The sequence below is a fragment of the Phaethon lepturus genome, unplaced genomic scaffold (genome assembly GCF_000687285.1).
Source record: "Phaethon lepturus isolate BGI_N335 unplaced genomic scaffold, ASM68728v1 scaffold16764, whole genome shotgun sequence".
NCBI lineage: Eukaryota > Metazoa > Chordata > Aves > Phaethontiformes > Phaethontidae > Phaethon > Phaethon lepturus.
Window position 1 is genome coordinate 65,959 of NW_010537154.1, and position 13,876 is coordinate 79,834.

Sequence of the window (13,876 nt, forward strand, 5' to 3'; positions counted from 1 at the left end):
ACAGGCCAAGTGGCTAAATACTAGATCTTGGTGAAAGAACCAGATTTTTTTTGCTTTCTAGGACTCTGTAACAGTGCCTTCACCACAGTTTATGCGCTCCCCAGCTTGGTAGTTGAATCTGTTATTACAGGAAAGGGATATGTGTTTGTATTTACACCAAGGAACTATGTCTTTATACTCTAGGATTGAGAGCTCTTTCACAGTAGTTTTGGCTATGATATCTGAAGTTACTTAAGTTCACACCCTACACTCCAACCAGCTGGAAATGCTGATCCTGTTTTTATCTCCAGCAATAAAAGAAGGATGGAAAAGCCTCCTAAAATCCTTTCCTCATCTTTACAGGTGGTCATTAGAAAAGAGCACTTTTCACGCTCAGGGATAAGTACTGCCACACCCAAAATTCTGCTTGCAGAGATGCAGGCATCTCATTCCATGCCTTTCCAGTAAAAGTTTATGGATGAACACAGAGTTATTTTTAGAAGCATTACTTCACATCCCCATTTGTCTGAGACTTGCAGAGTATCACTGATGTATGCTGTGATACATCTGAATAGCGTTTTTTTGCAACCCTTCTTTCTTTGACCCTTAAAATATGGTAGGAAATTTCTTACTGTCTCTTAATGTCCATTTTCTATTTAATAATTCCCCAGGTACTAGAGATGTCATGAAGAAACAGAAGAAACAGAAGCCTGTCTTAACCTACAACACAAGCAAAAAGAAAATTTCCTCACTTAACTGCTTTATATGCAATAGCAATGAAAATGAGGCAGATGATTTCACTTACTGATTTTGTAGACTATAAAAAATTCTTAATACATTTACATTTCAAAATACAAATCTGCTTAAAGTTTTGGTTTTAAAAACCTTCTACATTTTCTTCCTTTTTAGGAGCCCTTAACCCCCACTCACCACAGTAATCCAGATATACCTTCTTATGACCCAAAATGAACCTCTGACAATTATATGAAGTTGACAGTGGGAAATGCTGAATAAAAACCCAGGATTTTAGCCCAAGGATTTCTTAATGCTCATTTAACGAGTTTTACTTCTTATATTCAGTCTCAATACCATCTCCCAAGTAAGCTGTTTCCTGTTTTGCATATATACTTGTGTAGGGCTCTCTTCTATCTAGCTCTTGTTACCAGCAGTTTCAGTATCAGCTAAATTGAAAATGGGAAGCATCAGTTTCCAAATAACCAATGCACCAATGAGACCTGTAATACAACAGAAATAAAGCAGCATAAAACAACAGCTTTTATCATGTATACATGTGTCTATAAAAGTAAATCTTAGAGGACATGCTATGAAATCAAGTTTACATAATAATGGCAAAAAGTTCTCACCTTACAACTACATTAAACTACCAGAATGAATTGCTCTTTATAGTTCTGAGTATTCAGAAAGCCCACAGTGAGGCATACTTGTTAGTGATTTCAATGCCCTACCTTTTTCAGAGTGGGTAAGATTACACATGCATGCGATGCATTTTCCAGAACCAATTATGCGAATGGAATCTTGAACATTGTATTGATCCATTTTTTAATATAAAAAGCCTCACCCTATTTTACAGGGCATATGTACACAGTACTTTTCACTCACAATTTAAAAAAACTTCCTAGGAATATTTGTTGCCAATATTCCAGTGTAACTGATTTTGATATGTTCATAACTTTCAAGACATTCTTCTTCAAGGCTAAAAGTTTTCCACTTCATTCCAGTTCAGAAGCATTTTAATTAGCAGCCTGAGAAAACCCTTTAGTTAGTAACAGAAAACGCATGAAAAATACGTTAAACAGAAGTAGGATATTCTGCTTTATTAATAACCAAGAGCTACAAATAATACTCTAGATATGACATTCAGCAAAACCTTCATGAAGAAGTCCTTTAAGCTAAAGAAAGAAAATACTGCAGTCAGAAGCTATTTATGGTTGAAGTTTAACCTGTTGCATTCCCAAGAGTACCTACTATGTATTCCTCTATAATGAGCTATCTAATCTAAAGCATGTCATCTTTAGGAGACAAAAATATACAAACTAACTTTTGACTGAAAAATACCAGCAGGACTAGTCAATCAAAGGGACCAGCATCTTCTCACAGAAACTTAAATTTTAGGAGGTTGTGGCTATTTCCTAAATGTATTTGAGAGAGCGTGTATGTGTTTTTTGAGGCTCTCGCAAGCATTCTATTAAAGATGTCAAGAGTCACCGGAGAAAAATAAAAAGCAGGCTCCATAATTAAAAAAAGAAATTAAACTACATAAAAAGTACAGTCTCAGTCTGTCTACACCATCTTCCAAAATAAGGTACTATATTTAGCTCACACTAGCATCCTCTCAACTGTACACTTCTCTGACCTCTCTGAGCATTACTGGTTTCTTTTTCACACCCTTCCCACTGTTTTAGCTAGCTAGGACACAATGAGCCAGTGTTATTATAAACATCCTGGGGTACAGCCAATGCTTCTGCCTAGACACAGGTTCTCCTCATTTTCTGAGGATGCCAGAACCACAGCCAGCCCTTCCCTTGTCCTTCTGCTAAACCTGAGGGACAAAGTGGCATCTCTGATCATTCCCCGTATATGCCACCAAAATGCTTATTGCTGCTGTAACTCAGATTTGCAGGAATTCCCAGTAGATGTACTTGACTATGTACTAAGCTTCAAATATATTCATTGTGATAAAGAATCATTAAATACTTTGGGACAGTAGGCAGCTTATTTTATAACAGTGGAAAAATTCATAAAAGTCATTAGAAACATCTAACATTTTCAACATACATGATTAGCAAAGTGCAAGACAAAAATTAATGAAGGAAATCTGCAGAAAATATTATATGCGAGATGGAAATCAAGATGAAAATAATGGCATAGTTTAGAAAATGTATGTGAATAAATTTAGTATATGGATGCCAGTAGTTAAGTTTTACAAATCTGTTTACTTGAAGTACTCTATAAACCTTAACTTGACAGTAAAGTAATTCGAGTAAATGCAACAGATGGGAAGGCAGACAAATGCCAAAGAAATGAAATGTTACTTTTGAGTCCATAAAACACTGTTGTCTATTACAGAAAGGAAAAAGTTACAAAAATGGGAGACCCCTTGCAAAACTTGCATTTCCCTTGCCTTTCTTTCATATTCAAGGTCATCTGGTTCAAACATCAAATTGGAGCTAAAGAAACCAATTCCCACGTGCATGGCAGCTGCTGCCCTGACTGTGTCATTGAGTTACTCCCATCAAAAAGAGACACTTCAAAAAAGAACAGTTTAATATTAGCACTGGCTGCTAACCTGAAAAATAGAAGATGATACTGAATACTACTCTACAGCAGGCTGATGTTCTTTTTCTACCTGCACTTAAGAAACTTCTAAGGATTTAAAAACAGTAAATTGTTAGAGTTAATTAAAGCTTGAGAATACATGAATACATTCACTCACTCTCTTGTACATAATCTAAATACAGAGGAACACCAATTTCTAAAGCATTTAAATTAACAATCATAAATTGTTTCAGCATTTTGCAGTATGTTACAACAAAAGGCAGAATTCAAGAGTTTGCCCCCAAAACAAAAATTAGCTGCCGCTGAATGCCACGTACTTTGCCACAGATACTAATTTTATTTGAAAAGCGCACATACAAAATTAAAAGAAGTCACATACTACTTTGTGAAGTGGTTTATGTGATGAGGAATCATATTTCAACCAACTTGATAAAGATGAACAGTTAAAACTGATTACATTTTTCTCCCAACTGATGAATAGTTTGACTCAGACTAATCAGTATGAATAAAGAAGTAGAGAACAACAACTAAAAAACCCTCTGAAATAAGTTATTTTGTTCTAATGTTAAAGTACTATCTGTTTTGAATTTCAGAATGTCATGTTTCCGTCTCTTCAGGACAGGAGAGACTGAAGACACAAACCCTAGCAACTTGAAGAAAAATCATTAAATAATGGGTTAAGTTTCAAGAACAAAATTTAGACAATCTTCCTGAGGATCTCTATTTATACAGGTACTATAATTTGCAAATGCTAACTTTTAACATCCAGTCATTCTCAGCCTAAAACACCAGCTTCATATGAGCTTATAAATAAGCAATAAACAAACTCAAATATTGAAGAAAACACGCTTCCATTAAAGGAGATTGCCGAGTCCTAAATGGGCAGCAGTTCAAGAATGCTACACTAGTAGTCAGGCATGTACGATTTACAGTACTTTTACTTTTCTACTGCTGCCACTAAGTTTAGAACATATCCTGCTAAAAGGTCTTGCTGATTTTAAAATGTTCTGTAGATCTGTAGTATGCTTATTTTGGTACTTTTCAATACAAGTCTCTGAAACCCCTGCCTTCAGTCTGACTCTGTCTTCTGTAACCTTTTGCTAGAATCTGATTTACTATATTCTGTCTCCCCACCCCTCATTACGCCCACATAGTTCCTCATGTGCTCTGGACAGGTTGTCAGCAGCATACATCCTTACAGCTTCAGAGGATAACAACATAATTTGTCTTTTATTTTTAAGAAAAGCTGGCACTTCTTTGTCATCACTTGTCTTATAATTTTAGACTATACACTTTGAGAATTAGGGAAGAAATAATCTTGCCATGTCATATGCAGATCTGTCTATAAAGCGAACATCCTCTTAAAACACATTCCACTTTATTGTTTTGCAAAGTCTTCCCATATAAATAAACACAAGAAGTAGAAAAGCAGTGGCTGGTTTTACATACTATGCTTGTAAAAAGCAAAAGGCAACACAGTCAATTTGCATTCCTCCTAAATTCTCAGTAATAGTTTTGGAGACTTTTGAACTTACGTTACTTAAAAATCCCAGTGGTAACATGCATCACAATGATGAAAAAGCAATTTCAATCTCACATCTAATAACCTAAGTGACGTAAACAGTGTAAGTCCTAAAATCTATCATAAAAGGGGTTATGTTCCTCTTACTGTGAAAGAAGAAAGGTAGGCAGAAGAACAGAACTAGGCAAGTTTTTTCCATTTACCTAAGGACTGGCATAAAATTTCCTACACACGTTACACAAATAAGCTAGTTGTTAGTAGCGAGCTTTGGAACATCTGGAATCACCAAAACCTCTCCTTGTTTATTCTAAAAAGATAATCCTTCACTCAAACAGCACAAAAAAAAAAAAAAAAAAAAAATCATGTCCCAGATTCTAACAGCATAGCTGAGTTATGAAGGTAACACACCCAGAGTTTGTCAATGTGTGCAAGAAAGGAGAAGGAGAAAGGATCGGTAATTTTGAAAATGAATTCAACACCATGAAAACTTCAAAGACATTTAATCATTTTGTTACCTCAAATTCGTTATTTCTGCACCATATTTTCAGGCCTTTTTTCTCCCCAAATTTGGCTAGTCCTCTGAAGCGCAGCATGAATCGTGTACACAGTAGCTCAAAGTCCTCTAACTGGTGCTTTAATTGATGCTTGTGACCATTAAATAGCGGTATTCTGTTACTGCAAATGCTCAACTCATGATTGTTTGGGGCTTTTACCTACCAAATATTCAAATGGGTCACAGTTATTGAACTATTCAGTAACTCACAAATGTATTCATATCAAACTGTAATACCTCACACTCTTCATTATCTTTATGGACAGTAATTTTATAACATTTATTTGCACAGTAAGCTTTCTTCACTCCAGAATTTGATCCCATCTGTTTCAATTGCATACTCACTTTATCTTTCGCTTAAGTTACAGAAGTAACAAAAAGACTCAAGACTTTTCAAAACTACTCCTTGCCCCAAGTGCGTAAAATGTTTAACAGCAACTTCTGAAAACTAGCAAATAAAGTTGTGGTCATATGCCCACGTACACCTACTGCACTGCTACAAAATCTTAACACTGTTATCAGCCTTTGACATCAAACTAAATGAAACTACATCTTCCATCCATGCATGATGTCCAAAACAATTCTATTTTCAATGCTTTTTCAAAGAAACGGGTTTGTACTGTCACATGCAGCATACTGTGAAATCTTCCAGTCAAAGAATGCAAAGCTAGAAAAGAGTTGCCATAGACAGTGTGTTGACTGTTCATTATCTGTACATTCATCTGCTGCAGAACTGGACTCTTTTCACAGTCCCTAGCTAAAAGCCACATACACCGAGAGTAATCTCAGCCTGTAATCTGATGAACATTTTACTGCACAAACCAGCCTTGCAGGCAAAAAAAGCACCCTGAAGAACCAGCAGTCCTAACTTCCCCTAACAGTTTGTTCCTGCCCCAGACCATTCGCTGATATACGCTAGTACAAACCTTTATATGGCCACACAGTTAATTGGGTTGTGAACCTGATCTGGATGAAAAATAATTTTTGGGGAAAAAAAACCATCAAAACAAAACCAACAACAGAATGTGTTCACCATATAGCTGTCTGTGCAAACGTAATGCAACAGAACATGGCACATATTCATTCTCAGCAGCAGTACCAGCTGACAAAAGTCTGACACTTTCTTTGAACAGCAGCCTCAAGTCCGTATGGGCAAAGCTTCCAGTTCCAGCACACGGTGTGGTCAGTGAACCAACTAGAACTCTTCCATCCTAAGTTTACATTACAGCCCTTCCTTGCATCTTAGTGATCTGCAACAAAAACCCAAACTGAATACACTTTTTGACAGTTTTCAAAAATATGTACCTTAAAGTTCCTAAGTTCATAAGCAAAATACAGTATTAGTGACATACTAAAATTATTGTTAGTGTAATTTCCTGTTTAATTAGGCAGTTTGTGTTTGGAACTTTAAAAAAAAAGAAAAAAAGGACATTTTTCTGCTTCTTTCAATCATCAACTCTCAGTTTCTTCTCAAAAGTTACATGATGTTTATATATGAAAAAAATTGTATACATACAGATAGATAGAAAGAAAAATAATTTCAGAACAGCTATGCACCACAGTTATTTGCAAGTACTATTAATAACAATTACATTTACTATCAGCTCTTATTACTTTTAATAACCTATTTATTTCAATAATCTAACAAATATAAGTACACAGAAGGATATTACATATGTACTTACGAAGTTCATGTACATGTATTTTACTTTTAAATTTCATAAAGAAATTGTATGTCATAGTGATCATTAAGTGCTCTGAGTATTAACTTCTATGAGGTAACAAAAGAAGTATATCAGCCCTTAGATGCCAAGAGCTTAGCCATATTCTCTGGATTTAAGGCCCAGCACTAATGCAGAAAACTACTGGTGTTGTAGTAATCCACATGAGAAGTTCTCCTTTCTGACCCCATCTGTTTTCAAGTGTTTCTATCACAGTAACAGACAAAGCCCTACATTATCCCTGAGACTTATCTCAGAACTTCGATACCATCTATTAGCACCTTGGTATTGCAGACTTAATTATGCCTTCTCCTGGCTACAGATCTGCCACCTGTTGTATTTTGTGACACTATTAACAACTGTGGAAAGTTAGCAGAAAGCTAAGTCAGAAATTCACTGTCATTTAAAAACCAGTAAATCTCCAGTGACGAAAATAAGGCTTAAAGAAATCCACAGGAATTGGAGGCAGAAAAAGCTAACTAATTTAGTCATGTCCACTGCAAGTTTTTTACCAATATGGCCCAGTTTTCCTGGTTTGCACAATGAGCCAGAGCAAACCCCGCCAGGTCCTGCCGCATATCAATCCTTCTTTATGGCACAAAACAAAAGAGCAGGAAAAATCTGCATATATTAACCTTTCATAGCCCAGCCCAGCCCTTCACAGTCAGCCATTTCTTACTTGGTACCTGATAGCTATCTATAATAAGATAACAAAGGCCTTTAGTATAGATGCAGCTGTCCTACCAAGACTACACTTAATGCTAACGCTCCTGGCTTCTTCCCCTGGTTGCCCAGCAGAAGTGACAAACTACACTGATGAGAGCAGTTTTGCCATCACGGTGCATCCGCTCCAGAAGTGCTCCGTACGCCACTGTAGCAGTCAACAGGAACTACAGCCAAAGTGGGCATAATGTTGATCCACAGTATAGGAAACTGCATCTATATCTAATACGATAGTGTGGCCTGCTCTAAAAAACCCCAACCAATCAGATCATCACTAACCACAGTCGGTGGTCCCACAACTGAGCCATAGTAACTGATCACATAAGTCTCTCAACTCACCCTATTTATGAAGCTAAATGCATTAGCCTGGATAGCTTGATTTCAGCCTCTTCTATTACTCATAGTACAACAGCAGAATTCCCAGCAGAGCTGATCCATTTAGCTGAACATAACCCTGCAACTGCACACCACTGATCTGCTCATAGTAGCGTCTGCTCACCACAGAACTCTGCCATACCCTCCTCACCAGCTGCCAGAAGTTGCACTGGCAAAGTTCATGGATGCCACAAAACTGCATTAGTTTGACACACAGTCACAGAATTTCTGAAGGTTCAGGAAGGCACCCCACAAAGCACCACGAGAAAACCCATAGATTAGAACTTTGCTCCACAGGATACATGACCAGACTGCTGTGCAAGTAGCTCAATGCACTGGTGAGCTGTCAAACATAGTAAGTAATCAGTAACTGTAAAATGGCAGCAACAAAAATGGTGTGGACTTGTGTCAGTGTGACATAGTTATACTGCTGCAGTTCAAATGAACAAACTAATCGGGTATAATGTTACTGCATTTTGTTAAATAGTGGCACTACTAGTTTCTGTTCCGATGCAGTACTTCCAAATCATATCTCAAAGTAGCAGAAGTCACGGGTCGGATCCTACAACATAAATCTAATTTCTTTAAAAACAAAACCACCATCCCCACTCCCAAACACTAGCAAAGAAGCTACTTTGCTTGTGCTAGAAATTGCAGACCAAGCATTAATAATTAAAGCTTCAAAGTACCGTACAAATGCCTTGCCCATAATACAGACCAGTATCTCATGAGAGACACTTCAGATCAGTCCTTTCCTGAACCCATTCATTTACTGGATCCACACAGAGGAAACAAAACAAACAGAAAGCTTACCGCCAAGCAATTCGTACCAGTTGTACAACTGATTTCTAGAAAAAGCAAGAAGAAAAAGCAGACCGAGACCCTTGCGCTGCATATAACACACCATAAGGCTTTGTTACTCTGAACCTAAGTAGAGGCTGTGTAATGTCTTAGTCTCTAATTCAGCAAAGCACTGAGACATTGATGAAGAGATTCTTAATCCCATGATTAAGCCCTTAAACCACTGTTTCCCAAAACGTTTCTCTAGTTATCCTACTACAGATTTTAGGTTACATTGTAATGAATGACCATTCACAATGTATAAAACTGTTCTAGCAGAGCTATTACACATTCTGTAGCTAACTATACTTTTCTATCACTAACAATTTATCTTGAGTTAAAATAACAGATCTGGGTCTTAGAAAGACATCTGCTCTGATAAAGAAAATTCACTCAAGTTCCTATGTTAACAGGCAGACTGTCAGAATTCAGAAGATGGAAAAAAACACAAAACAAAACCAAAACCTCCACCCATGCAATACCTAAAGGTATTTTAAGGACTGTTTATGTTCCACCGAGAACAGGATGTATATTTTACTAATACAAGTGTTGAACAGAGTACTGTTTAAAGAGTAATATATATCCACAAATGGAAAAAAACTGAAGTGCTTCCCTAAATCCGTCAGTTTTGGAAGTGTTTGTAGGGACCTGAGAAGTCCCAAGCAGCTGTACACACATTTTCACGTCTAAACTGCAGACTACTAGTTTCACTTGAACGTGACATCATCTTGTTCTGAAGAAACACTAGTAATTCAAAATTATTTGAGGCTGATCTGTCCTAGCTGAACAGTATTTGAAGGCAGTCTTACTGCTGAATATTCAGCCTAATTACAACGTCTGTTAAAAACAGATTAATTAGGTTACTTGTACCTTTTTAAGGTGTCCTCAGGCACTTGACCACAGCTAATAATAAATACTCAGTACGTTTTATCTTTAAAAAAGCAAGTATCATTACCTGTATTCTAAAGATGGGGGAACTGAGACATGGGTAAGCAAAGTCATCTGCCTAATGTCACCTAGCTGAGAGTAGAGCAGCCAGGAATGAAATGCAGATTTCCAATGCAGACTTCAGAGTCCCATGTAGTAGTTTAACCAACAAGGCGAGGTACAAGTGCCTCATTTTACATACAAGACATAGTTGTGTAATCTAAGACTCAACTGTCCAATTTATATCATGCAGACTAACAAAATACTGAGCATTTTTCAATCATATTAATTTTATGAATACCCTTGTCCCAGATATGAAATGGAAAAACAAAACAAACTAAAAGCTGTGCTGGATGTGCCATCGTGTAAGCATAATTTACATGCATTTCAGTTGTGGTACCGTTCATCACTACTTTTTAAAAAAAAAGTTACCAATGGCCTTTAAACACGATTCTGGCAAGAAATTTATGCTTCAAGAGCCCCGAGTACAGCATCTCAGCAAATTAGATGACTAGCACTTCCATTAAAACAAAATACCCATTAAAAAAAAAAAATCTTTATTCTGACCATTACAGAAATAAAGACATTTTTGCCAATGTTTTGTAATTTTCAAAATGTGTATTATGGCCAAGTTTGAAAAACTCCTTCAAAGTAGAGCCTTTAATGCTTCCATCTGAAGCGAGTAAGGGTCTATTACATGCTTATGTACTTCAGGGCATAACCCAAGTTCTCTACCTTGACCAAACAATTTCACTTAAGCAAATAAAACCAAGTAATATACTTTTTTCCTGGCATTAAATAGGTATTGTTTTGGAAGCACAATTTTGAGTGAACAAAAAATTTTCTTCAAATAAAACCTATAACATTAATGAGAAAGTCTGAAATTTAAAACATTTACATTACTGTCTAGAAAAGAGGTGGTAGAGAACACCTAAAAGTACAAAAATGCAAGCACTCTGCATACACAATGGCTTCATTTAAATACTAATTAATAATTTCTGTTACCTCAGCCATATCAACTTATTATGCTGGCATCTATCATCACTTCCAAGAAAGCACACATCTTTGGAAATACACACTACCTCTCAAAAACTTTAAAAAAAAAAAAGATTAAAAAAAAGACAGGCTTTTTAATATAAAACTTAAAAGGTTTTATTTTATAGATGCCTTATTTAACAGCCTACAGCATCATAAGTTAAAAGTTTAATTTTATGAGGAAACAGAGTTGCCACTTCTACCAGAAAGCAAAGAGTTAAAGGCTGTGCAATTAACCTGAAAGCAAGCACTGGAGAGGCTAGTTTACCTGCTGGACAAAATTCTAAAAGGATGCAAGCCCAGAGAAGGGCAGCAGAATTTTGGAAGGGAAGGCAACATCACCAATACTGGTCCTTACCCAAGCTCCTTCCCCCTCCTACAAAAGAACCTGTACTGGAAATAAAAGGCGGTAGAAAGGTAAGCTGGCTTTATATAATCTTTCAATCTTTGGTAATCAGGTAATTTTGCTGGTGAAGCTACTGAACAGAACAAACTGAAAAGAGGATTTGTTTATTGCCATGTTTATTTCATACTATGCATTTGTTAACTACTGAGGAATAAGTGTTGCATTTTTCAACGCAAACAAACTTATGTGAAAATTTGCTTAGAAGCAAGAGATACTTTCCACATCCTATTAACTCTGTGAAATGTTTAGAGTAAGATACAGAAGAATGGGGAAGATATTTTGTAGAAAAAGCAGGAGAGAAATTTCTAGTGGATATTTGCTAGCAGAGATTATAAGAAACTGCTCGATCAGATATGGAGTCACTTTTTTTAAATACAGAACTGTCACTGTCAGAAGTGTGATCTAAGGCCTATGTAAGGCCTGTTTAACTAAACCCAGTACAATCTGAAACGAGTACATATACCACATCTGTGTTTTACCACTTTCTTCTTAGCAGTTAGTTATTTTGCCCTTTTGTTTTTCGTATTTTCTCAGAACTCACTTCACATCATGTAGTTGTGAAAGTTTGCCAATCTTAATACCATGAGACATCAACTGATTCATGACCACTGATCAACTTTTATTAACTTCATCCAAACCTAATGGTTATCTACTTATATCATGCTGGAGTACACAGGGCTATCACAACCAAATGCATGCAGAACATGTGATCTCAATAAGCAATGTGTTATATTGATCACTGATACTCACTTTAGATTCCATGTCAGATCGAGCTTGGGATTAACACTGGGCTTAGCTTGTTTTCAGTAGGTTTTCATGAGTATTAGCAAAACATCTAAACCACACATTTTTCATGATCTAGATCAACCCAACTACATGACACTTTTGACCTTTACTGTAGCCACGCATTCTAAAACTTCCTCATCTTTCTGTGCAAGATTGCAATATGCAAGTAAAAGCCCATTTTACATATAAGCACTTTTTAAGTTAAGAGTTCTTTAGATTGAGGAAGTTTCCTCCTGAAGAAACACAAGTGAAATGGCGTATGTCACATTTCACTGTGGTTCCCTTTACTTTGGGAACATGCCACTAAACTAGCTTTTCTGCACAGGTATATTAAGAGTAATATGGTTTGAAGAATTCCCAAGAAAAATGATACTGATGCCTTTGCATTCCACTGCTAATACATGCCACTGCAAAGAAAACACCACCTTTAAAGTGGTTCTTCCTGATATGGAAGTTCCTCTTAAAAATACCTAAATGTTAGCAGTTTACACAGCTTAAACCCTACCGGGATTTCCATGTTAACTTTGTAACCTTTCTGTCTTGCCCAAAGAACTGTAGTTATCCATGCAGAAGTAATCACATATAATGGAAGAGACAGTGCAACCAAAGGATCTAATCCATCCCGTTTTGTTTTTTTTAAATTAGTATGTCTCATCTTCCAAGAAAAGAAAAACAACAAAAACAACACCTCCCTACCCTTAACAACAAAAACTCCCCTCAAACAAAAAACCCTGCTCATTTCTGTTTAAATTAATTCAAACCTCACTCTCAGTACTTCTTCAGAAATTCTGCTTCTGTAACACTACCATAGTTACTTATTCACACAGCTTACCACTTCAAACAGGTTTACCAGCTTATATATCATCGTATCAACTTTGTATTAACATAGCGATTCTTCCTAGACACTTACGAGCCACTGATTAAAGTTCAGCATCTTAGATGGATTCTTAGCCTTCAGCCATCTCCTGTGCTACAATATTAAATAGACTGCTACATCTCTGTTGTGCCTTCTCTTCCTTTGTTGCTCAAGTGAGCACATCACTAACGTTTAAAATTATAGGAGAATTTAACAGCATTTAGAAAATAAAATTTCTTTTTAAAGCACGCCTTTCTAATTTCCATTTGAACATTAAATTCAATGTTTTCCATTTATGGACTTCTTTGGCTAATTGTCCAACTAATAAATTCAGAGACACATTCTTTGCCTGGTTAACCATAACAACTTGCATAGACTTCGTGGTGTATATTTAAAAAAACAAACAAACAAACACCTCGAAAAAAGCAAGCTTTCTGTTGGACAAGGAAGCGGATATGCTAGCAGGTTGAGCTGACATTTAAAGATAAGGGTACAAAAGTGAAGCTCCTGAATTGCATCTAACCCTGCGGCTGCCAGGCAGAAAAGTAACAGTTGCACAGGCAACCGAAACTGGTCAAACTACAGAGATGGAAACAACCAAGCCTTGAGGTTTCAGGGCCTTTTACAGTGTTGGGGCGTTGTTGGGGGCCTTTTTTTCTTTTTTTTTTGTAGCGACAAGAACCCTCGCCGTGTGACAAATAACGTGAGTGAGACCATTTTCTCTTCTTCACGGTTCCGCGCTGAAGGCCTACATAAAGGAAGCTGCTCCAGCTCCTGCGCGGTGCAAGGCACAGGGAAAAGCTCTCTGTTGGGCCCTGACGCAGGCGGTAGGGTGGCTGCCGGGAGCCCCTCCGGC